Source organism: Juglans microcarpa x Juglans regia, chromosome 4S (genome assembly GCF_004785595.1).
Source record: "Juglans microcarpa x Juglans regia isolate MS1-56 chromosome 4S, Jm3101_v1.0, whole genome shotgun sequence".
NCBI classification, from domain to species: domain Eukaryota; kingdom Viridiplantae; phylum Streptophyta; class Magnoliopsida; order Fagales; family Juglandaceae; genus Juglans; species Juglans microcarpa x Juglans regia.
The window spans coordinates 13,784,989-13,812,960 of record NC_054601.1 but is presented as its reverse complement, the minus strand read 5'-3'; the positions used below and the strand labels follow the sequence as shown (position 1 = coordinate 13,812,960).

General features: G+C 37.8%; 1 long non-coding RNA gene across 1 annotated transcript; it reads left to right on the top strand.

Moving 5' to 3' along the window:
* The first annotated feature begins 11,320 nt into the window (after nucleotides 1-11,320).
* LOC121263784 lies at nucleotides 11,321-15,992 on the top strand. The gene is made up of 3 exons (XR_005940343.1): nucleotides 11,321-11,717; nucleotides 12,255-12,258; nucleotides 15,983-15,992. It is a non-coding gene; the product is annotated as an uncharacterized LOC121263784 (long non-coding RNA).
* The last annotated feature ends 11,980 nt before the right edge of the window (nucleotides 15,993-27,972 follow it).

Sequence of the window (27,972 nt, the reverse complement as noted above, 5' to 3'; positions counted from 1 at the left end):
CGTTCTGATATGATGTTTCCGTTATACTGTGGCAAGAGAACTTTGAATAAGAATATTTTTTGGAACTTTCGCTCAGATATTTCTGATAACACGTTCTGACTTTGCATTCTGAAAATAAAAAGTGTTTTGTTTGGCATTTTGAACTCTGTAAATGCTCATGTTTGCATACTAGTATATGTTCTCTACTTAATAGGTTATTGATAACTCACCTCTTTCTCTCCATATTTTTTTGTCAGATAATTTTGATGCATTGGCTGGTAGTCAGGAATAAGGAGTACTTGCAAGTTTTGTGATCATAGAAGATTAACTGCCGTAGGGTACAAGGACTTTTTGAAGAGTCATTTGGAATCGTTGAAATGAAAAGGTTGGTTGGTACCAACTTTTTTGTTTCTGGTGTACCCACTTTGGAAACAAAGTGATTTTCTACGTAATCTTTCTTACGTGCGTACTCGGGGCTTCGAGGATAATAAGAAGAAGATTCACATTCTGTTTATACTCGGTCGGCCGTCGGGGTTTGCACTACCCAACCATGGGGGTTAAACATGGGATTCTATTTAGATAAGATGTTTTCGTTATGCTGTGCCAAGGGAACATTGAATAAGAAATTTTTTTTGAACTTTCGCCTTGATATTTCCGATAACATGTTCTGGCTTTGTATTCTGAAAATAAAATGTGTTTTGTTTAGCATTCTGAATTCTATAAATGCTCATGTTTGCATACTAGTATATGTTCTTCACCTAGTGAGTTGTTGATAACTCACCTCTTCCTCTACATATTTTTTTGTCAGATAATTTTGATGCATCGGCTGGGAGTCAGGAATAAGGAGTACTTTCAAATTTTGTGATCATAGAAGATTTAGTGTCGTAGGGTACAAGGACTTTTTGGAGAGTCTTTTGGAAGTGTTGAAATGAAAACTTGGGTTAGTACCAATTTTTCTGTTTCTGGTGCACCCACTTTGGAAACAAAGTAGTTTTCTGTGTAATCTTTCCTACGTGCACACTCGGGGCTTCGAAAATAATAAAATGAAGATTCACATTCTGTTTATGCTTAGTTGGCCATCGGGGTTTGCACAACCCTACCACGGGGGTTAAACATGGGATTCGGTTCTGATATGATGTTTCCGTTATGCTGTGCTAAGGGAACTTTGAATAAGAATATTTTTTTGAACATTCGCTCTGATATTTCTGATAACACGTTCTGACTTTGCATACTGAAAATAAAAAGTGTTTTGTTTGGCATTCTAAACTATGTAAATGCTCATGTTTGCATACTAATATATGTTCTCTTCCTACTAAGTTGTTGATAACTCACCTCTTTCTCTCCACATTTTTTTGTCAGATAATTTTGATGCATCGACTGGGAGTCTGGAATAAGGAGTACTTGCAAGTTTTGTGATCATAGAAGATTAAGTGCCGTAGGGTACAAGGACTTTTTGAAGAGTCTTTTGGAAGTGTTGAAACGAAAAGTTGGGTTGGTACCAACTTTTCTGTTTCTGGTGAACCCAATTTGGAAACAAAATGGTTTTCTGCGTAATCTTTCCTATGTGCACACTCGGGGTTTCGAGAATAATAAAACGAAGAGTCACATTCTGTTTATGCTCAGTTGGCCATTGGGATTTGCACAACCCTACCACGGGTGTTAAACATGGGATTTCGTTCTCATATGATGTTTCCGTTATACTGTGCCAAGGGAACTTTGAATAAGAATATTTTTTTGAACATTGGCTCAGATATTTCTGATAACACGTTCTGACTTTGCATTCTGAAAATAAAAAGTGTTTTGTTTGGCATTTTGATCTCTGTAAATGCTCATGTTTGCATACTAGTATATGTTCTCTACTTACTAGGTTATTGATAACTCACCTCTTTCTCTCCATATTTTTTTGTCAGATAATTTTGATGCATCGGCTGGTGGTCAGGAATAAGGAGTACTTGCAAGTTTTGTGATCATAGAAGATTAACTGCCATAGGGTACAAGGACTTTTTGAAGAGTCATTTGGAATCGTTGAAATGAAAAGGTTGGTTGGTACCAACTTTTTTGTTTCTGGTGTACCCACTTTGGAAACAAAGTGATTTTCTACGTAATCTTTCTTACGTGCATACTCGGGGCTTCGAGGATAATAAGAAGAAGATTCACATTCTGTTTATACTCGGTCGGCCGTCGGGGTTTGCACTACCCAACCATGGGGGTTAAACATGGGATTCTATTTAGATAAGATGTTTTCGTTATGCTGTGCCAAGGGAACATTGAATAAGAAATTTTTTTTGAACTTTCGCCTTGATATTTCCGATAACACGTTCTGGCTTTGCATTCTGAAAATAAAATGTGTTTTGTTTAGCATTCTGAATTCTATAAATGCTCATGTTTGCATACTAGTATATGTTCTTCACCTACTGAGTTGTTGATAACTCACCTCTTCCTCTACATATTTTTTTGTCAGATAATTTTGATGCATCGGCTGGGAGTCAGGAATAAGGAGTACTTTCAAATTTTGTGATCATAGAAGATTTAGTGTCGTAGGGTACAAGGACTTTTTGGAGAGTCTTTTGGAAGTGTTGAAATGAAAACTTGGGTTAGTACCAATTTTTCTGTTTCTGGTGCACCCACTTTGGAAACAAAGTAGTTTTCTGTGTAATCTTTCCTACGTGCACACTCGGGGCTTCGAAAATAATAAAACGAAGATTCACATTCTGTTTATGCTTAGTTGGCCATCGGGGTTTGCACAACCCTACCACGGGGGTTAAACATGGGATTCTGTTCTGATATGATGTTTCCGTTATGCTGTGCTAAGGGAACTTTGAATAAGAATATTTTTTTGAACATTCGCTCTGATATTTCTGATAACACGTTCTGACTTTGCATACTGAAAATAAAAAGTGTTTTGTTTGGCATTCTAAACTATGTAAATGCTCATGTTTGCATACTAGTATATGTTCTCTTCTTACTAAGTTGTTGATAACTCACCTCTTTCTCTCCACATTTTTTTGTCAGATAATTTTGATGCATCGACTGGGAGTCTGGAATAAGGAGTACTTGCATGTTTTGTGATCATAGAAGATTAAGTGCCGTAGGGTACAAGGACTTTTTGAAGAGTCTTTAGGAAGTGTTGAAATGAAAAGTTGGGTTGGTACCAACTTTTCTTTTTCTAGTGCACCCACTTTGCAAACAAAGTTGTTTTCTGCGTAATCTTTCCTATGTGTGCACTCGGGGCTTCTAGGATAATAAGAAGAAGATTCATATTCTGTTTATACTCGGACGGCCGTCGGGGTTTGCACAACCCTACCAAAGGGGTTAAACATGGGATTCCGTTCTGATAAGATGTTTCCGTTATGCTGTGCCAAGGGAACTTTGAATAAGAATAATTTTTTGAACTTTCGCTCTGATATTTCTGATAACACGTTCTGACTTTGCATTCTGAAAATAAAAAGTGTTTTGTTCAGCATTCTGAACTCTGTAAATGCTCATGTTTGCATACTAGTATATGTTCTCTACTTACTGAGTTGTTGATAACTCACATCTTTCTCTCCACATTTTTTTGTCAGCTAATTTTGATGCATCAGCTGGGAGTCAGGAATAAGGAGTACTTGCAAGTTTTGTGATCATAGAAGATTAAGTGATGTAGGGTACAAGGATTTTTTGGAGAGTCTTTTGGATGTGTTGAAACGAAAAGTTGGGTTGGTACCAACTTTTCTGTTTCTGGTGAACCCAATTTGGAAACAAAATGGTTTTCTGCGTAATCTTTCCTATGTGCACACTCGAGGTTTCGAGAATAATAAAACGAAGAGTCACATTCTGATTATGCTCAGTTGGCCATCGGGATTTGCACAACCCTACCACGGGTGTTAAACATGGGATTTCGTTCTGATATGATGTTTCCGTTATACTGTGCCAAGGAAACTTTGAATAAGAATATTTTTTTGAACTTTCACTCAGATATTTCTGATAACACATTCTGACTTTGCATTCTGAAAATAAAAAGTGTTTTGTTTGGCATTTTGAACTCTGTAAATGCTCATGTTTGCATACTAGTATATGTTCTCTACTTACTAGGTTGTTGATAACTCAACTCTTTCTCTCCACATTTTTTTGTCAGATAATTTTGATGCATCGGCTGGTAGTCAGGAATAAGGAGTACTTGCAAGTTTTGTGATCATAGATGATTAACTGCCGTAGGGTACAAGGACTTTTTGAAGAGTCATTTGGAATCGTTGAAATGAAAAGGTTGGTTGGTACCAACTTTTCTGTTTCTGGTGTACCCACTTTGGAAAGAAAGTGATTTTCTACGTAATCTTTCCTACGTGCATACTCGAGGTTTCGAGAATAATAAAACGAAGAGTCACATTCTGATTATGCTCAGTTGGCCATCGGGATTTGCACAACCCTACCACGGGTGTTAAACATGGGATTTCGTTCTGATATGATGTTTCCGTTATACTGTGCCAAGGGAACTTTGAATAAGAATATTTTTTTGAACTTTCACTCAGATATTTCTGATAACACATTCTGACTTTGCATTCTGAAAATAAAAAGTGTTTTGTTTGGCATTTTGAACTCTGTAAATGCTCATGTTTGCATACTAGTATATGTTCTCTACTTACTAGGATGTTGATAACTCACCTCTTTCTCTCCACATTTTTTTGTCAGATAATTTTGATGCATCGGCTGGTAGTCAGGAATAAGGAGTACTTGCAAGTTTTGTGATCATAGATGATTAACTGCCGTAGGGTACAAGGACTTTTTGAAGAGTCATTTGGAATCGTTGAAATTAAAAGGTTGGTTGGTACCAACTTTTCAGTTTCTGGTGTACCCACTTTGGAAAGAAAGTGATTTTCTACGTAATCTTTCCTACGTGCATACTCGGGGCTTCGAGGATAATAAGAAGAAGATTCACATTCTGTTTATACTCGGTCGGCCGTCGGGGTTTGCACTACCCAACCATGGGGGTTAAACAAGGGATTCTATTTAGATAAGATGTTTTCGTTATGCTGTGCCAAGGGAACATTGAATAAGAATATTTTTTTGAACTTTCGCCTTGATATTTCCGATAACATGTTCTGGCTTTGTATTCTGAAAATAAAATGTGTTTTGTTTAGCATTCTGAATTCTGTAAATGCTCATGTTTGCATACTAGTATATGTTCTTCACCTACTGAGTTGTTGACAACTCACCTCTTCCTCTCCATATTTTTTTGTCAGATAATTTTGATGCATTGGCTGGGAGTCAGGAATAAGGAGTACTTTCAAATTTTGTGATCATAGAAGATTTAGTGTCGTAGGGTACAAGGACTTTTTGGAGAGTCTATTGGAAGTGTTGAAACGAAAACTTGGTTTAGTACCAATTTTTCTGTTTCTGGTGCACCCACTTTGGAAACAAAGTAGTTTTCTGTGTAATCCTTCCTACGTGCACACTCGGGGCTTCGAAAATAATAAAATGAAGATTCACATTCTGTTTATGCTTAGTTGGCCGTCGGGGTTTGAACAACCCTACCATGGGGGTTAAACATGGGATTCGGTTCTGATATGATGTTTCCGTTATGCTGTGCTAAGGGAACTTTGAAGAAGAATATTTTTTAGAACATTCGCTCTGATATTTCTGATAACACGTTCTGACTTTGCATTCTGAAAATAAAAAGTGTTTTGTTTGGCACTCTAAACTATGTAAATGCTCATGTTTGCATACTAGTATATGTTCTATTCTTACTAAGTTGTTGATAACTCACCTCTTTCTCTCCACATTTTTTTGTCAGATAATTTTGATGCATCGACTGGGAGTCTGGAATAAGGAGTACTTGCAAGTTTTGTGATCATAGAAGATTAAGTGCCGTAGGGTACAAGGACTTTTTGAAGAGTCTTTAGGAAGTGTTGAAATGAAAAGTTGGGTTGGTACCAACTTTTCTGTTTCTGGTGCACCCACTTTGCAAACAAAGTTGTTTTCTGCGTAATCTTTCCTATGTGCACAGTCGAGGTTTTGAGAATAATAAAACGAAGATTCACGTTCTGTTTATGCTCAGTTGGCCGTCGGGGTTTGCACAACCCTACCACAGGGGTTAAATATGGGATTCTGTTCTGATATGATGTTTCCGTTATACTGTGCCATGGGTACTTTGAATAAGAATATTATTTTGAACTTTCGCTCTGATATTTCTGATACCACGTTCTGACTTTACGTTCTAAAAATAAAAAGTGTTTTGTTTGGCATTCTGAACAATGTAAATGCTCATATTTGCATACTAGTATATGTTCTCTACTTATGAAGTTGTTGATAACTCACCTCTTTCTCTCCACATTTTTTTGTCAGCTAATTTTGATGCATCGGCTGGGAGTCAGGAATAAGGAGTACTTGCAAGTTTTGTGATCATAGAAGATTAAGTGTTGTAGGGTACAAGGACTTTTTGGTGAGTCTTTTGGAAGTGTTGAAATGAAAAGTTGGTATGGTACCAACTTTTCTGTTTCTGGTGCACCCACTTTGGAAACAAAGTGGTTTTCTGCATAATCTGTCCTATGTGGACACTAAGGGCTTCGAGAATAATAAGAAGAAGACTCACATTCTGTTTATACTCGGTCGGCCGTCGGGGTTTGCACAACCCTACCAAAGGGGTTAAACATGGGATTCTGTTCTGATAAGATATTTCCGTTATGCTGTGCCAAGGGAACTTTGAATAAGAATATGTTTTTGAACTTTCGCTCTGATATTTCTGATAACACGTTCTGACTTGCATTCTGAAAATAAAAAGTGTTTTGGTTGGCATTCTGAACTATGTAAATGCTCATATTTGCATACTAGTATATGTTCTCTACTTACTAAGTTGTTGATAACTCACCTCTTTCTCTCCACATTTTTTTGTCAGCTAATTTTGATGCATCGGCTGGGAGTTAGGAATAAGGAGTACTTGCAAGTTTTGTGATCATAGAAGATTAAGTGCTGTAGGGTACAAGGACTTTTTGGAGAGTCTTTTGGAAGTGTTGAAATGAAAAGTTGGGTTTGTACCAACTTTTCTGTTTCTGGTGCACCCCCTTTGGAAACAAAGTGGTTTTCTGTGTAATCTTTCCTATGTGCACACTCGGGGCTTCGAAAATAATAAAACGAAGATTGACATTCTGTTTATGCTCAGTTGGCCGTCGAGGTTTACACAACCGTACCACGGGGTTAAACATGGGATTCTGTTCTGATATGATGTTTCCGTTATGCTGTGCGAAGGGAACTTTGAATAAGAAAATTTTTTTGAACTTTCGCTCTGATATTTCTGATAACACGTTCTGACCTTGCATTCTGAAAATAAAAAGTGTTTTGTTCAATATTCTGAACTCTGTAAATGCTCATGTTTGCATACTAGTATATATTCTATACTTACTGAGTTGTTGATAACTCACATTTTCCTCTCCACTTTTTTTTGTCAGATAATTTTGATGCATCGGCTGGGAGTCAGGAATAAGGAGTACTTGCAAGTTTTGTGATCATAGAAGATTAAGTGCCTTAGGGTACAATGACTTTTTGGAGAGTCTTTTGGAAGTGTTGAAATGAAAAGTTAGGTTGGTACCAACTTTTCTGTTTCTGGTGCACCCACTTTGGAAACGAAGTGGTTTTCTGCGTAATCTTTCCAATGTGCATACTCGGGGTTTCGAGAATAATAAGAAGAAGATTCACATTCTGTTTATGCTTTGTTGGCGGTCGGGGTTTGCACAACTCTACCACGGAGGTTAAACATGGGATTCCGTTCTTATATGTTGTCAGATAATTTTGAAGCATCGGCTGGGAGTTAGGAATAAGGAGTACTTGCAAGTTTTGTGATCATAGAAGATTAAGTGCCTTATGGTAGAAGGACTTTTTGGAGAGTCTTTTGGTATTGTTGATTTTTTTTATGTGGCTTCGGTGTTTTGAGTAATGGATACTCCTAGTCTTTGTGGAAATGGTTATGTATATTATTGAGACACTTCTGATGTGCCCTTATGTAGGATCATGAGTATTTGTATTGAACAAATAGGTTAATATGTTATGGAGACTCTGGTTTATTTTTAAAAGTGTTATTGGAGATTATCTTAGGTGACATGAGTTAACTCTCCGGACCCACGGGAATGGGGCGTTACACATACGATTTAATATTTGAATGGATCAAATCCATCTTCGAACGCTTATCTGAATGGGTATAACAAAGCATTCGAATGCTAATCACCCCAATTCAAACAACATTAGCTTACTCGATTTTGTTCAAACTAAAAGGCAATACGTTCGAACCATTTACGGTCACATCATTGGGATGATTGAATCCCATATTCGAATGTTGTTCGAATTAGGAACTTTCATCTTTGAACAATTCTAGTTACTCTTCGAATTGTAACTGCACACCTTCAAACCATTTACGATCTCGACATATGAACGGATGTCTGTAACGCCCCGTACCCGAGAGGGTCAGGGAGTTACTTTGTGTCACCTAGAAAATTATCTCCCACAATCCAAATATAATTTCTTAAGAATATAAACATAAATTCATCTATTTCAACCAAATATATATATATATATATATATATAATCATCTACAAGGTCATCAATGAAATGATCCAACAACATAAATCAACAACTCCTCAAAATCTCAATAATAATATCAATCTCCCAATAAATCAAATCAACGTAATAATAATAATATCCAATCTACTGAATAAAATTCTCCAATAATTACAGTACCCTTAGGTACTCAATCTGCTATCCTCAACTAAACCTTGCCCATGCTTCCAATTCTTGATTCCAAGCTGAATCATCAAAATAATCTGAAAAGATTGAAGGTGATTGAGTGAGTTATCAATAACTTAGTAAATAGTGAACATGTACTAGTAAGTAACCATGAGCAAGCATGGAATGCAAAACAAAATATAGTATCAAATTCTCAGAGCGAACTTTAGAAAACATTTATTTGCAACAGTAAAACTTATAAAATCCTTTGGCATAAACATAACTAAACAACATCATAATAGAATGTATTCTATGTTTAAACCCTATGGTGGGGTTGTGCAAACTCTGACGGTCAACTGAGCAGAAACAGACTGTGAATCTTTCCCTCGTTATTCTCAGTGCCCCAAATCTACATATAGAAAAGACCACGCAGAAAATCATTTTGTTTCGAAAGAGGGTGCACTAGAAACAGAGGTGTTGGTACCAACGATATAACAAAGGCCACAGTTTTATACCTGGTGTAAGGTCAGGATGAAAACAAAGACAGAGAGTCTTGCAAGAGGTTTTCAGATGCAACATTTCATAACAAAACAAAGTGCCAAACAAATATAGATCACATAATTGTAAGCAAAATTTTAAATTTTAGTTTCCCTCTTTTATACAGTTATGAACAAAGTGTCAAAATGCTTATGTCTACACCAATCATGACAAAAAATCTTTTAGTACATGTTACGATAACACAAAATGCAGAGTAAGATGATCGAGGTTGTTTTCCAACGTTCCATACCAAAACATGCAAGCTTTTTCAAAATCAACCTCAATCAAGGTTTTGGTAAAGTTTAGCATAGGAGCATTGCGTACCTGATTCTTGCGGCATATTATCTAACCCTTGGGTCTGACCTTTAATAGTCTCACAACCTAAATCAGAAAATATCCACAAAAGTGTTAATAACCAAACAAACACAAAACTAACTTTATCCACTTACACCAAACAAACATAAGTCTAACTTTACTAATGAAAATCCATAACACAAATTTCAATTTTAGCATGCACAAGTCATCATAATACCTCAATTCAAAATTACATGACACAACCCACAATATACACGACTAGTTTCTTCCATCCTCCCCAATTTCACTTCACCATCATACGTCAACCCATCAATCACACGTTCCAAACACTTAGCCCTTACCTTGTAAAATCAATAACCAAATTACAATTGCTCGACATGTGAAGGCCCAACTTTATATTGTGTGTGTGTTTGTTTAGTGGGGTTGGAGCCCAAATTGTGGTAAGTGGGTTCTTTTATTTTTCTCTGTTGGGTTGACTTTTAGTGTGATATGGGTACAAAAGGAGGACCTAGCCCGTCGTGTACGTAGAGAAAGAGCCCAAAAACCCCTCCCCCAACCGAAACGGTGTCGTTTTGAGGCATAAGCTGAAATCAGCCTTCCCTCCCTTAAACGACACCGTTATGAGCTTAGGATGAAAACCTTAAGCCTTCTTTTTGTCTTTTGCACTGAACGCCTTCTTCCTATTTTATTTCTTTTTCTCTTTTCTTTTTCTTCCCTCCTCTTCCCTCAACCAGTGCCCTACAATGCCTCCTCTCGTTGCCACCCCGCCATTGCCACGTGTTTTCTGTGCAGCAGCCATCCCTTCTGTCAGCCTCCACTGTGTACCTTGCCAATTCCTTGGGCCTCTTTGTCTAGCCCTTCATGAAGCCTCGGTTAGTGTAGTTTTGTGCAACTGCTATGTACCAACCGTCGCATGCCATGCATGCAACGCTCATGAATCCCCTATCGTCTCTCACCACCAGTCACAGCCACAACTGCATTCACTGAGCCCTACCCCACGACCAATAAATAGGTCATGCCTCCTTAACTCGAGACTCACTTCCAAGCATCTCATCCTCCCTCAAGCCTCCTCCTTTCATCTTACCCTTCCTCGGATCTGCATTCACCGAGCCCTACCCCATGGCTACAGCGAGCCACCACTCCCAGCCATGTTCCAGTGGCCATGCAACCATCCCTTGCCTTCCCTCCCCATTCTCGACTTCCTCCTCCCTCGATTTCACCCAAGCCATAAGCTAAGGCTCACTTTAGCCACTGCAATGCCGTGCTCACCACACTCCACCCCAAAAATACCCTCCTCCACTCACTATCATGACAAATCTACCTCCGTTTATATTATCCTAGTCATAGATTCCTTTCAATCTATCTAGATGCCACCAAAGTAAGTCGCATGCCACTCACCTTGTTTATTTATCTTTAGGCAACATCATTTTTGAATAATTCTTTTTCTTCCACGTACGCAGTGACACGCACTCATGCACGCTTGTGGGATGCTTGAATTCATCGTGCTTAATCATCTTGAAATTGCCTTTCTACTGTTGTAAGTACATTCCCGAATTGACCTTCAAAATACTAACATAGAATAAATTATTATTTGAATGTTGGTGCAGTCTGGTTTGACCAAGACAATAACGCTCTTGGTACAACTTTGTGGCCCCTTTGCTGGTGGGGGCTAGAGGATGTCTAGTTACATACGTGTTGGGTGTAGAGCTAGGCATTGCTCGTTACGACTTCACACGCACGGTCGTTACCCGTGGTGTGATGAAGGGAGGTAGAATGTTCAGATGGTCCCTAAGGGAGACCATGGTACACACTGTAATAAATGAATGTCAACTGTGCACAAATGTGATTTTTTGTGTGAGTGGCTATAATTGAAACAATTGTAGTAAAGGTTACAAAAAGGGGTATTTTGGGATAATCTCTCGTGATTATTGTGCGTGTTTGTTTGGTATGTTTTCATGTTCATAATTTCTAATTGTTTATCTATGGATTTACTTGCTGAGATTGCGAGATCTCATTGTGGTATTCCCACCTATGGTTCCGTTTCATGGAATTGTAAATTTTGATGCAGAGGACGAGTTTGAGCATGAGGGACCAACCCCACCTGAGGCGTGATGACCTGGGGTTTACTTCTATTGTGGTTGATGGATTTTTGTTTTATTTTATTTTTAATCAGTTGGATGACTGTAATAACCTTATGTTGGGTTGTATTTTAAAGTTTTTTAGTACTTAGTTTTAGACAACCTTATTATTTTTCCATTGCGTTTACAAGCAGTACACATATTGCATGTCCGCACACAGTTGCACTTGGCATTGGGGTGTGTGGCCCGAGTGCACAGGTGGTATCATACGTGGTTTGGCTCTGGGTAAAACCACAAGTCACCTAGTTGCACAGAAATTTAGGCTTTAATCTCTGAGAATTATTTTGTTTGAGTTAAGGAATGGAGTAATGTGTTGTGTTTTGGCAGGCTGAGATGGTGCGACCCAGGTTTCTGGGTGGTGACCCTTTTGGTCAAGCTCCTGAGGATGAACTACGGCATGATGAAGAAAATTATGCCATGGCAAGGGCGTTGAGTTGCATGATGGAATTCGTCTAGCAAAACTTCCTACCCCAACCTCAGGAAGAGCATAGAGGGTGCTCTTATGAGCGTTTCTTGGCCCATAGTACTCCTGAATTTACTAGCGAGGAAGACTCACTTAGAGCTGGGAGATGGATCAATGATTTGGAGTGGACGTTCGAGATTTGTGGGTGTATCGTATCCCAAAAGGTGTTATGCAAGCCACATGCTGCAAGGAGAAACTGCCACTGAGTGGGAGACTAAGCGGGAACTCTTTAAGATGGAACTGAGATCTTTTGCGCAGCGATGACCTGATAACGCTTTAAGCAGTTGTTTGATGATCGCTCTTTCCCTAACATAGTGAGGCGTCAGAAGGCTAGGGAGTTCAACAGCCTCATGGAAGGAGATATAAGTGTGGAGGAGTATGCTAAAAAATTCATGGAGCTCGGTAGGTTTGTGATGCATTTCATTGCCACTTAAGAGATGCGAACCGAGCGATTTCAGGAGGGATTGTGTCAGCAGATTCGCAGACAAGTCTCTTGTCTAAAAATTCAAAATTTTCAAAGACTGCTTGAGGTGGCCTCCATAGCAGGGCGAGATTATGGTAGTGCAGTAGGCTCTCTAACAGGCCAAAAGAGGCGGAGCTTCGTAGGAGGGGGAAGCAGTTCGGGGTCACCTTAGAAATTTATGTCAAGGACAAGGGCAAGATTGCAAGCATCTACTGGTGTGGGTATGGGGGGTTGAGCCCTAGTATGTGGTAGGTGCAACATATCTCATGAAGGCGACTATCATCAAGGTGGGACCCATCGTTTCAAATGTGGTCAACCGTGTCGTTATGCTCAAGAGTGCCCCAATGATGCACAAGGAAGTCGACCAGGACAGCGCGGAGGAAGGTCAAATTATAGGTAGCCAGTAAGGGTGAGGGTGTAAGCTCTGACACCTAGCGAGGTTGATGATGAGACCCCGAAGGCTCAAGATGCAAGGGTCATCATAGGTATGAACTTGATCTGATCTATTTGAGTTGATGCATTGTGTGGCTTAATTTCTAGAATTACATTTGAAGTGTTTCATCGCTTCAGGGAGAGTTTGCTTGTATGAATTTTATGCTTGTACGTTGTTTAATTAGGGAGGGAGCATCCCAGTCCTTTGTGTCTGCTACTTTTGCATGAATGTGTAACTTAACCACGGAGCCTTTACAATAGTCTGTGGTTGAAGCATTACCAAATGGAGAAAGGGTAATGTGTTTGAAAGTTGCCCTAAGCTATCCTTTGGACTTTGGAGAGAGGATACTTGATGCCAACTTAATAGTATTCAAACTACTTGGGTTTGACTTCATTCTAGGAATGGATTGGCTACTTTGGCATTTCGCGAGAATCAATTGTCAGAGCCAGGTGGTCAATTTTCATATACCTAGAGGGGACAATATGGAATTCGCAAGTAACAAGCTGAAGTCGAGACCCACGGTTATATTTGCGATCCAAGTGAAGAAGGATTTGACAAATGGGGCAGATGCTTATTTGGTTCAAGTGGTGACTAAAACTAGTAGAAAGGAAGTCGGTAGCTTGAATTCCAGTCGTTGAGGAGTTTTCAGATGTTTTTGCAAAGGACCTCCCCAGATTGCCTCCCGTTCAAGACTTCGAGTTCACAATTAATCTAGAACCTGGAGTGGCTCTTGTGCATAAGGCTCCCTACTAGATGGCACCAGCTAAATTGAAAGAGTTGAAGACTCAGTTGTAAGAACTGGTAGACAATGGATTTATACAGCCCGGTTCTTCACCTTAGGGGGCACCTGTATTGTTTTTCAAGAAAAAGGATAGCACCCTTAGAATGTGCATTGATTATCGGGAGCTTAACATAGTGACCGTAAAGAAAAAATATCCATTGCCCAAGATCGATGATATCTTTGATCCATTGCAAGGCGCAACTACATTTTCGAAGACCAACTAGAGATCGAATTACTATCAACTGAGAATAAGGGACAAGGATGTACCGAAGACTGCTTTCAGATCGAGGCATGGGCATTATAAGTTCAAGGTAATGCCTTTTGGACTAGCCAATGCGCCTGCAACTTTCATGGACATGATGAATCAGATGTTTCGGTCTTATTTGGATTCCTTTGTGGTAGTCTTCATCGACGATATGCTTGTATATTCTCGGGATTAGGAGGGCCATGCTAATCACCTTCGGCTAGTACTAGGTAAGATGCGGCAGCATTTGTTATATGCAAAACTTAGAAAGTGTGAGTTTTGGCTTGACGAAGTCAAGTTTCTTGGGCATGTCATCTCTTAGGAGGGTGTGGCGGTAGAGCCTAGTAAGGTGGAAGCAGTTTTGGCCTAGCCGCATTCCACGATAGTGCATGAGATCCGGAGCTTCTTAGGACTCGTAGGTTACTACTGAAGATTTGTGGAGGGATTTTCTAGGTTTTTTGGACCACTCATTGCTTTAACCAAGAAGACTGCAGAGTTTGTTTGGACTGAAAAGTGTGAAAGAAGCTTCCAAGAATTGAAGAAAAGGTTGACCTTGGCACCTATTTTGGCACTTACAGAGCTACACAAGACGTCTGTTGTTTTAAGTGATGCTTCCAAATTTGGTTTGGTATGTAAACTGATGCAAGGAGGGCGAGTTGTGGTTAATGCATCTCGCCAGTTGAAGGATCATGAAAAGAGCTATCCCACTCATGACTTGGAACTTGCAGCTGTGGTCTTTGCTTTAAAAATTTGGTGACACTGTCTATATGGTGAGACCTATGAAGTCTACACATGTCATAAGAGCCTGAAGCATCTCTTCACACAGAAAAATCTCAACATGAGACAGATAAGGTGGTTGGAGTTAACCAATGATTATCAGTGAGAGATTAAGTACCATTAGGGGAAAGCAAACTAGGTTGCTGATGCGCTAAGTCAGAAATCTCACCTTGTGGATGTGGTTGAATCATTAGGGGTAGACTCTCTTCTCTTTGGAATGAGGAGACTTTTAGTGGAAAGTTCACAACAATAGGAGATCCTAGCCTCAATTCAAGAAGTCGGGGTTGTGGACTTTGAGGAATTGAAGACTTTTCAGAGGAGGGATCCGAAGCTATTAGATATCCAGGAGAAGGTTAGAAAGTCAAGAGGACCTGCACATTACAGTTTGAGCAAGGATGGGATTTTGTTGTTTAGAAACCGTAGGGTTATTCCTACTAATTCAAAGATTAAAGAGAAGATTTTGGCAAAGGTGCACATGGCTTACTCAGTTCATCCTAAAGTACGAAGATGTACCGGGACCTAAAGAGAATTTTTTGGTAGGAAGGGATGAAAAGTGACATAGACATGTTCGAGAGATACGCCACCTGTCGACAAATTAAAGCAGAACATCAGAGACCTGTTGGTAACCTTCAACCTCTTACAATTCCTTATTGGAAATGGGATGATATTGCTACGGATTTTGTAGTCAGTTTGTCGAGGACTCTCAGTGGGAAGAATTCTATTTGGGTGATTGTTGACCCTTTGACTAAAAGTGCCAATTTTCTACTAGTCACGAATACTGGCACCTTGGGAAAGTTGACACGATTGTATGTGAAAGAGATAACGAGGTTGTATGGGATACCCAAGACCATTCTATCAAATCAAGACCCGAGGTTCACATCCCATGTTTGGAAGAGCTTACAGGTTGCAATGAGCACTAAGTTGAAGTTTAGCAATGCTTATCACCCACAGTCAGATGGCCAATCAGAGCATATTATTCAGACTCTTGAAGATATGCTGAGAGCCAGTGCTTTGGAATTTAAAGGTAGTTGGGAAAATCACTTCCCGCTCATAGAGTTTGCATACAACAACAGTTTCCAAGCTTCCATTCAGATGGCACCCTATGAGGCTCTGTATGAGAGGAAGTGTAGATCACCGATATAATAAGACGAGGTTGGTGAGAGCAAGCTTATTGGGCTAGAAATAATTCAAGAGATGAAGGATTAGGTCAGAGTCATAAGAGACAAAATGATAGTAGTTCAAAGTTGTCAAAGTAGTTATAAAGATACAAGGAGAAGATGCTTGTCTTTTGAGGAAGGTGACAGGGTGTACCTCAAAGTCTCACCCATGAAAGGCATTAGGCAGTTTGGGAAGAAAGGGAAGCTTAGCCTAAGATATGTCGGCCCATTTTAGATAATGGAGAAGGTTATCTGTAAGGTTAGGCTGTAGTTGGTGCTACCGAGGTCGACAAGCAGTGTCGGTGAAGGTGTCATAGGGAGAACTGACAGCTCAGGACTTCACTTGGGAGAGAGAAATGGATATGAGAGAGCATTAACCATATCTCTATGGGTATTATTGATTGTATATCTTGTTCCAAGCAAGTATTGAGCTGTAACTGTTTTGAAGTTTAATGGATTAAGATTTTCAATTTCGAAGACGAAATGCTTTTATAGGGGGGAGGTTGTGAGGGCCCAAGTTTATCTTGTGTGTGTGTATGTTTAGTGGGTTTGGAGCCCAAATTGTGGTAAGTGGGTTCTTTTATTTTTGTATGTTGTTGGTTGATATTTAGTGTGATATGGGTACAAAAGGAGGGCCCAACCCATGGTGTATGAGGAGAAAGAGCCCAAAAATGCCTCCCCCAACTGAAATGGAGTTGTTTTGATGCATAAGTTGAAATTAGCCTTCCCTCCCTTAAACGAGACCGTTTTGAGCATAGAATTAAAACCCTAAGCCTTCTTATTCTCTTCTGCACCGCACGCATTCTTCCTCTTTTCTCCACACGCCATCGCCATGTTTTTCCCACGCAGCAACCATGCTTTCCTTTTGCCTCCACTGTGTACCTTGCCAAATCCGCATGCTTCCTCGTCTAGCCCCTAGTGAGGCCTCGGCCATGGCAGCGACATGCGACATGCAACGCTCGTGAATCCCCCAACGTCTCTCACCACCAATCGCAGCCACGATTGCGTTCACCAAGCCCCAACCCACGGCCTATAAATAGGTCGTACCTCCCTCACTCAAAACTCACCTCCAAGGCTCTCATCCTTCCTCAAGCCTCCTCGTTTCATCTTCCCCTTCCTCTAATCTGCCACTTCATAGCTTTTAGGAAAGATTTTTTCCTTGCGCTGCCGAAGCCACCACTCCCAGTAGTGTTCTAGTGGTCGTTCGGCCAACCCCTTGCCTTCCCTTTCCCATTCTCGACTTCCTCCTCCCTTGATTTCTCCCAACCTATGAGCTAAGCCTCACTTTAGCCACTGCTCCACCGTGCTTCACCACTCTCTGCCCCGAAAATACCCTCCTCCTCCCACTGTCATGACAGATCTGCCTCCTTTTATATTTTCCTATTCATAGATCCCCTTCAATTTGTCCAAATCTGCCACTGCCTCCATCACACCGCCACTACCACCATTGTACTCTGCCCCTCCAGATGCCACCATAGTAAGCCGCATGGTACTCACCTTGTTTAGCAAGGTTAGATTTGAATAACTATTTTTCTTCCATCTGCGCAGTGACACACACTCATGCACGCTCAAGGGATACATGAATTCATCGAGCTTAATCATCTAGAAATTGCCCTTCCACTGTTGTAAGTAAATTCCTGGATTGACCCTCGAAATACTAACATGGAATAAATTATTATCTGAATGTTGTTGCAGTTTGGTTGTGAATGAGAAGTGGTTGGGGGCCCCATGGAGCGTTGGGTTACATTGGTTACATTAATGTAATTGGTGATGAATGTCGACCTAGGGCTGGGTGGAGTGTTGGGAATCGCGTGTAGTTTGGAAATTGAAAAATCTTTGGGACTGCGACAACTGTGATGTTTATATGATGAACTGCATGCTACTTGGTTTTATTATGCCATGCCATCCAATAACAGCCTGTCATGCATATGCATTTTTATTGTTATTGCTTGTCATGATTTGTTAATTGTGCTTTGCCCTGTGGTTAAGCTATGAAACCGGAAAAACTTTGTTTCGGTGTCAAAAGATTAAAAGCATATTTTGTAGGTGCGTGTGTATCATGACCCCAAGACGAGATTGGGTATTGTCTTATTAGAGCTCTTCTGGTCACTGTGGAGTGTGTAAAACTGAGTGACGTTCCTGGGCTATCGCTAGGTGATAGCAGGCTCAACCAAGATGGTAACGCTCTTGTTACAACTTCGTGGCCCCTTTGCTGGCGAGGGCTAGAGGATGTTTGGTTATGTACGCACCAAGCATAGAATTGGACATCACTCGAACGAAGTCACATGCATGGTCCTTAGGAGAGACCATTGTGCACATCATAATAAATGAATGTCAACTGTGTACAAATGTGATTTTTTGGCGTTAGTGGCTTTAATTGAAACAATTTTGGTAAAGGTTACAAAAATATGTATTTTGGGATAATCTCTCATGATTGTTGTGCTTGTTTGTTTGGTATGTTTTCATGTTCAAAATTCCTGGTTGTTAATCTGTAGATTTATTTGCTGAGATTGCAAGATCTCATTGTGGTGTTCCCCACCTACGATTCCATTTCATTGAACCATACACTTTGATGCAAAGGACTGGTTTGAGCATGAGGGACCAACCCCACCTAAGGAGTGATGACCTGTGGTTTATTTCTGTTGTGGTTGATGCACTTTTATTTTATTTTATTATTAATCAGCTGGATGGCTATAATAACCTTACAAAGGACTTCTTGTTGGGTTGTATTTTAAATTCTTTTGTTTTAGACTGCCTTATTATTTTTCTGTTGCATTCATAAACTGTACATGTTGCATGTCCACGCACACTTACACTTGGCATTGTGGTGTGTGACCTGAGTGGCCATCACACCGGTGTCGCGACTCCTACCAAATCACATATGGGGGTCGAGGGCGCTACACGACATATCAAACCGACATGTCCAACAACCCAAAAACGACACATAAATCCCCAAACAATCACACATAAGCCCCGGACAGGCATACAACTCGACCCACATCGTCACACATCAACCCAACAGCTACACGTCAACCCAAAGAGCCACACAACTCGACCCATACTATCAAGTCTTCTCCACCCACAACACTATGACCAACGACTCCCAACATAACCAACAACTCACAAACCTGGCATATTAAGCAATCACATTCCACAAATCGATATAATGAATAATCAAACAGCCCAACCAACCATACGTCAATCCCCAAAACAACCACACAGTAATCCAAACAGCCACCCACATCAATTATCAGTTCAATCATGTAATTAGTGCCAACACCATCTTCCAACAATTACCAATGTAAAAGTTACGTAATAACAGTACAAAGACAAAACTAAAGCTTGGATTTCCTTATCCAAATTTTGTTACTGTGATACAACAAATTTGATAAAGAGATGAGGATGTGTAGGATTGATTTCAAAGCCCTGTGATAAATGTCAGTGGTGTTAAAACCAAATTTAAATAAGTGGTAATACACAACAGAGTAGCCTCTGTGAGAGAGGGCTGTGAGGCAGAGTTTACCAGGAGCGAGGGAATATGCTACAGTGGTGGCTGAGGTGAACCCACGATAGTGTGGAACCGAGTTGTAGGCTTCGGCAACAAGAACCCACACGCGAAGGCCTCAATGTACTGTAATCTAATGAAGAACACGTAAATCTCACTGAGAATTGCAACCAACTACAACAAAGAATCAAAGGAGAGAAAAAGCAATACTATAGGGGGTGGGGCAGAGAGTAACAGAGGGAAAATGGCTTACCGTGGCACAAAAAAAATCCGACGAAGGGGTTGTCGACGAAGGGAGGCATTGGCACACTGGTATTCAATGAAAAAAAATAATTTTGGGTGAAGGGATAAACACGGAGAGAGGGAGGAAGAGAGAAAAACTTAACTATGTTGCAAAGTATGGCAGAGTGCAGCAGTTGGGATCGGACAAAGATGAGGGGGAAGAGAGAGCCTGCGGGGAGTGGAGCACAAAGAGATGAAGAGAGAGTATTCACGGAAGTGAGGATTTGAGTGGAGCGGTGTGAATGGATTGGCGAGAGGGAAAATAGGGAGGAGAAAATTGAAGGAAGAGGGAAAAGAAGACTTACCAAAAACAACATGGCATCGTTTCTTTCGAATGGGTTGATTTTTTCATGGGGCTAGTTTGGTCTTGGTATTATAATGTCAATCTTATTCAAACGGTCATGCCTTCAATATTTGAACAATCTCACATTCCCTTCCAACGTTTCTTAAGACTTAACCCATTCGAATGTGACTATAGTGTTTGAACACTAGCTTCACATTGTAACAGTTCAAACAATATTCTATATTCAAATGAAAATTGATTGTTCGAATGCTTGTTAGGGACAAAATGACTTCATCTGGAATTTTTTTTTTTTCGTTTGGACAAACTTTGAATGGGTGGGAAAAATTTCATCCCAAAAGATATTTTCTGGGATGAATTTTCTTCTCGTCCCAGATTTTCTTTCACGATAGACCTATTGGGACGAATTAGGGATGGAATGTTATCATCCCTAAATGTCTTCTAAGATGAAATCCTACTCTTTTGGGACAAATTTTTTCATCTCAAATGAGTGTTTTTGTTGTAGTGCATCAAAATCGGATGAGCCAAAGCAACACATTAAAATCATTGATTGTGAAGCCAAAGCAACATATATACCTTCTTATAAACGCATACAAATGAACTTATATGAAAATTTTGAATTTTCGGTTCAACACCCTTGTGTTTGATTTTGCGTATTTGCAGATTTCTTCCCTAGATAACCTTTTTCTTCCACCAACACTAGTGAAAAATATCTATAAAAGTAGTGGCATCAATATCCGTATATCATATAGCAATGTATAATTTAACAAAAAATGGAGAAAACACTCCTACATTTTGGACTAACCAAATATCTAGCTCGCTAATAAAATCTATGATCTAGTTGTTGTAGTGAGCCCTATGGATCGGAGTTGGAGATGCTTGGGTTCTCAAGAGCAAGGTTTTAAAAACCGTTCTGTTCCAAATTTTCCTTGTCGAAACAGTAACCGGCAAGGTGTGATGGGTTGTTCCGTTTCGGCTCAAATTCTGGTCTTTCATTCGGAACACGTATTCCGGTCTAGAATTGGGCTATATGGCAATTTGGAAAATATTCTGAAAAGGAAAGGACAAACTTGTAAAAGCCTTAATCGTTTTCTTCTATGCTGACATCCTGCTATATTTGCACCATGTCTCGTCTACACCATTTTCTTCTATCCTGACATCACATCTGCACCCTTTCCTGTACAAGCAAGTAACAGCATATATGCACTGTCTCGTCCATGGAATAATAGATTAAAATATTATCCCTTGAAAAGTAAGGGTAGCGTCCATGTACTGTCCTTTTTATGAAGATATGTGATTTTTTTAGCAGTTGGATTGAGAGCTAATTATAACTTAGAAATATTATTGAATTTTTTAATTATTTATATTTTTAAGACTTGTATCGATATTATTTTAGAATATAATTTCCATATATATATATACAATTTATCTATATATCGACTATCCTGAAACGGTACACCAAAATGTACCGATATCAAAATATTCTATTCCAATAATTCAACTCGAACGATCACAAGAACAAAAGTCAAATCTTTGCTCAAGAGCTCAAGCCCAGGTGGAAACCGTGTGGGGGTGGGGGTGAGGGTTCTGTTTTAAGGTAGAAGGTCATGTTGGCCGGGTTCATTTTGTGGACGGAAAATGCAAGAGAAAAGCATGAAGAGGTGAGGTGAATGGAAATAATTGATAGTGGTCATGCTCTCATCATCTTGTTGTTGTGATAAACACCTCACCCACATACAACAATAACGAGACATGCAGTTAAATATATATAGAAATACAGGAATCAAGCATACACACGACACAGTATTTAACATGGTTTGGCAACGTGAATACATAGACAGAGTTATAGATGATTTTATTTAGCAAAAATTACAATCACACAGTAAGTTACAATCAAGTTAGGTGGACGGAAATAAAGGATAGTGGTCATACTCACATCATCCTTTGTACATCATTTTCTCTATTATCTGATGCTACCACTATGAGCAACAACTAAATCGTTTGCAGTTATTTCAACTAGGATCATGCTAGATGGCCGCCCAGCTTTACCACTGGGCGTACCACTAGTTACAAGCTTTTTGTTCTTTTCTTTTGATTTTCTTTTAAGTATTTTTTTAACATTCTTATTCATTAAGAAAAAATACATAATTTCATTAATAATCACTTTCTTAAACATTAAGTAAAAATTAAAAATTAAAAAATTAAAATACATAAGTGGTAAGATTGGGCGGTAAGTTTGAGGAGCTACATTAGCATTCACTACAACACAATTGGTTTTTAGTGAAGGTTAGGAAATTGTGACGGTCTCTAGACCGTCACTAAAAGGTATTTTCTGTGACAGTTTCTGGAAACCGTCACTAAAGATAGAATGAGATTTTTTTACGTTCCAACGTATGGGAAATATGCGTTCGAACGTTACATATACGTTCGAACATTATGTCTGTTTATGTTTGAACGTAAAATGTTTTGGCGCAACCGTTCGAATGTTATTAATTTTACGTTCGAACGTAAAATGTTTGCACCAATGTTCGAACGTTAAGTAATAACATTCGAACGTTCATTGTAAATTTAAATTAAATGACTTTAATTTAAAAATTATGTGGTTTTTATTGTGCATAATTTGTGAACAAGTCTAAAAAATTGAATTGTATATATTTATATATACACACTTTGTAATATATAAATATATATTATTGATTTATATATATTTGAAATGCAGTGATTTAGTATTAAAGTTGAAAAATATAACATCAAAGAAGGTTAAAAATTGAAATTAAAAAACGATAGAAATATTCAATAATATTTTTCGTTACAAATATTAAAAATAAAATACAAAATTTGATATTAACAGTCAGATGATAACGTTATCCGCAAAAGTCGAACTCCGTACCTCCTCAGTCAAGGTATCAACCTTGTCGTTGAGGATAGTTACACGATGGGTGAGTTCGGCAACAGACGCCGATATAGCCTCGAGCGATCGATCGATCTTATGATCGATATGCGCAGTCAGCTGTGAGATGACCGCATCAACCCAAGCAGGCCGCACATCTCCTGCAGATGTACTCGGCGTATGCTGACTACTACTCCCGACATGACCTGGCTCAGGCTGCGTCGGAGGAACTAGATCCTCTACAGGGGGTGGCTGACGTCCCCTCGCCTGTCCAATGCTACGTCGATGCGTGGTCATGTCGAGGGGGCTCATCTGATCTTTGACCCGGTCCTCTGGCTGGGTCGGCACTCCCCGTGCAAGTAATAGTCGGCTGATGAGGACACCATATGGGAGATTATCCGTGGAGACGATGCTCGCCTCGTAACGGATCCTCTGAAAGATGTGCAATGGCAAATCTATAGGATCTCCACGTGCCACTCGTATCAAAAATTGTGCCCGAAGCCGACTAAATGTGGTTTTATGAGCCACAGGATCGACATTTGTTGCAACAATAAGGTGCAACATGCGGAAGAAATGCAGCAGATGGTTCTGGTTGAAGGCGTTCTTCCGCTCGATCTGCATGCGATCCCTCCCGGTGAGGATGTAGAAATCCTCGTCTCGGTCATCATCCCGAGCCTCGACGCCAGTATCCTCAGCCTCTGACTGGCCTGCATCTCTGGCTGATGCTGGCTCACATCCCCGACCAGTAGATGATGTAGAAGTGCCTACATCCTCACGGGGTGTCGAGTGTGCAAATGTCTCCACTCCTCGACGAATCCCAAGGTGCTCGCCGATGACATCTGCTGATACCTCAATGGAAACACCGCGTACAGTCACGGTGTGAGAGGATGCATCCTGAGGCATGTCACACATCCCCATATAGAATTCTTGAACCATTGAGGGGTATACCTTCCCCCTCAATGTGCAGATATTTCCCCAACCTCTACTGAGGAAAACATCTCTCAGGTTCGTCTGCTGCCAACAGAGTTCGTCGAACTCATTAATTAAGATCTCTCGCTCTACCATAACAGTACGAGCTCCAATACGGGCAGTGTCCGACGTGGCTCCTTCCCTCTCTCGTTTCCTAGTATGCAGTGGAAGAGCCATATCCTGAAAATAGAAAAGGAAAAAAAAAATTATTTACAATAATGCATTTTTTTGTATTAATTCTAAGATGCTCTGCCGTAACGTTCGAACGTTTTATCTATAACGTTCGAACATAAAGATAAAACGTTCGGATGTTTATTTATACGTTCGCACGTAAAATAATGTCAATATATTTACATTCGAACGTAAAACAAATACGTTCGAATGTAACAATGTACGTTCGAACATAAGCAGTAAATAAATATTGGCTGACGTACGTTCGGACGTTAAGACAAATACGTTCGAACGTATTTGTTTTACGTGTGAACATAAATATGGACGTCCGAACGTCGAAGCATGAATAATGTAGAAAATCATTACTTTCGGATGTTATAATCAAACGTTCGAACGTGGAAGCCGTAACGGCTTTGTAATTTAAACGTCGTACGTTCGAACGTCTTGGTGAAACGTTCGAACGTTTCGACGCAGAATGGCTGAGTCGACTCAGCCATTATTGAAATCTCAAAAATTTCTCTACACGGTTCTAAATACCGAAATGTCACCGTGGAAATGAAGTATACACTTCAAGAAACATTTCTACGGTGACTATTCGGCAAATGACTAGCCGTGGTGGCCGAAAAATGAAGTTGAAAATCCGACATCACTTATCCGGTTTAACACAAAACTCAATCCAAATTTCAATAAAATACATATTACTTGAATAAAAGATGAATGCCTACCTTTAGTGACGGTTGTGGCGGAGTTGACGGCGGCTGCGAAGGAGGCGTGGCGGCGTGCAACGGAGTAGACGATGAACGTAATAGAAATGTCGTTTCGACGTTCGGTTTTGGCCTTATATACACAGAACGTTCGAACGTAATTATTATTACGTTCGAACGTTTTTCAATTTAATATTATATTATAAATGTTTATGTTATAGATTACGATGTTATATAATATTATTGACAATTAGATTATTGGTTTTTTTGCGAGTGCTTGTTATATTTCTAAAGTTTAGCAATATGTTTATACATGTTGTTGTGATTTTATGCTTACTCTTGAAATAATTGTGATTATTGTTTGTGAATTTTGTGAATAGTTTATGAGCTTATGGTGTTTATTGATTATTTAATAAGTAGTATATAGATATAAATAGATATATAAAATGTAGAATACATATTATATTATAAGTTTTTATATAATAAAGAATTTAATAAGTAACAATTTAATATATATTATATGGTATAATTTATATATTATATACATTTATGTTCTCATTTAAAGTATTATGCTATCATACTATACAATGTAGTATATAGTTATAAATAGATATATAAAATGTAGAATACATATTATATTATAAGTTAGTATATAATAAAGAATTTAATAAATAACAATTTAATATATATTATTCATTTATATATATGGTATAGTTTATATATTATATACATTTAAGTTCTCATTTAAAGTATTATGCTATCATACTATACAATGTAGTATATAGTTATAGATATATAAAATGTAGAATACATATTATATTATAAGTTTTTATATAATAAAGAATTTAATAAATAACAATTTAATATATATGATTCATTTATATATATGGTATAGTTTATATATTATATACATTTATGTTCTCATTTAAAGTATTATGCTATCATACTATACAATGTAGTATATAGTTATAGATATATAAAATGTAGAATACATATTATATTATAAGTTTTTATATAATAAAGAATTTAATAAATAACAATTTAATATATATGATTCATTTATATATATGGTATAGTTTATATATTATATACATTTATGTTCTCATTTAAAGTATTATGCTATCATACTATACAATGTAGTATATAGTTATAGATATATAAAATGTAGAATACATATTATAGTATAAGTTAGTATATAATAAAGAATTTAATAAATAACAATTTAATATATATTATTCATTTATATATATTGTATAGTTTATATATTATATACATTTATTTCTCATTTAAAGTATTATGCTATCATACTATACAATGTAGTATATAGTTATAGATATATAAAATGTAGAATACATATTATAGTATAAGTTAGTATTTTTTAAAGAATTTAATAAATAACAATTTAATATATATTATTCATTTATATATATGGTATAGTTTATATATTATATACATTTATGTTCTCATTTAAAGTATTATGCTATCATACTATACAATGTAGTATATAGTTATAAATAGATATATAAAATGTAGAATACATATTATATTATAAGTTAGTATATAATAAAGAATTTAATAAATAACAATTTAATATATATTATTCATTTATATATATGGTATAGTTTATATATTATATACATTTATGTTCTCATTTAAAGTATTATGCTATCATACTATACAATGTAGTATATAGTTATAGATATATAAAATGTAGAATACATATTATAGTATAAGTTAGTATATAATAAAGAATTTAATAAATAACAATTTAATATATATTATTCATTTATATATATTGTATAGTTTATATATTATATACATTTATTTCTCATTTAAAGTATTATGCTATCATACTATACAATGTAGTATATAGTTATAGATATATAAAATGTAGAATACATATTATAGTATAAGTTAGTATTTTTTAAAGAATTTAATAAATAACAATTTAATATATATTATTCATTTATATATATGGTATAGTTTATATATTACGTTCGAACGTTAAATAAGAGTAGGACTATTACGTTCGAACGTTTCAGATTAACGTTCGAACGTTAAATAAGAGCGGGAAATTTCCCGCTCAAGGTTTCTGTGTGATTATTCAGACGTTCGAACGTTTAGACTATGCGTTCGAACGTTATTTGATGAAAATCACCAGAAAATTATGTACATGCGAACACCAAATATGTTAACGTTCGAACGTTACTTAAATTAGTGCGGAAAATTTAACTCTCAAATATGGTAACACTTTGATGAAATAAACGTTCGGACATTTATGTTAAATGTTCGAACGTTTATCTATAAATTTACAAACGTTCGAACGATAAATTGGGATACATTCGAACATATATGAGGAAAGTGCGGGAACTTTCCCGCTAGATTTTATGATATAAATAAGAAGGGTACGTTCGAACGTGTACTGTAAACGTCCGAACGTTATGAGCGGGTGAAATTTTGCCAGATAACGTTCGGACGTACAACTTAAACGTTCGAACGTTTAAACTAATAATTTGCGGTATTAATCAGTACGCGCACGGGAGGAAGCGGATCATTTCTTCTTCTCCCGTGCGCGCAACAGACAGAGAGAGAGAGAGCGAGAGAGAGAGAGACAGAGAGAGAGAGAGAGAGAGAGAGAGGGTGTTAGTGTGAGAGAGAGTTGAGTTAGAGAGTTAGAGAGAGTTGAGTTTTGGTAAGAAAATATTTTTATTTCTTATCTTTATTTGAATTTTATGATATTTATAGAATGTGTTTTTGTTATAGAATATTTCTAATAAGTTAGTGTTGTATTTTTTTGAAGGATTGCTTGTTTTGGGAAGTTGGAAGATTTTGATTTGTAAGAGGATATTGTGAGTGCTAGGTATATTTCTAAACTTTATCAATATATTGTTGAAATATTGTGATTATTATTTGTATAGTTTGTAAATAGTTTGTGAGTTTTTGTAAATATGTTGTGATATGAATTTGAAATATTGTGTTTCTTATTAGGTATATATTTTCATTAGGCTTTGTTAATACATGTTTATTACTTACTCAACTTTAAAAATATGTTAATACATGTGGCATGTTATTTTGTGAATATATTGTGAGTTTTTTCTAGTATGTTGTGATATGAACTTTAAATATTTAAATTATTATTTGTGAATGACGTTTGAATATATTTACATTATTACAAATA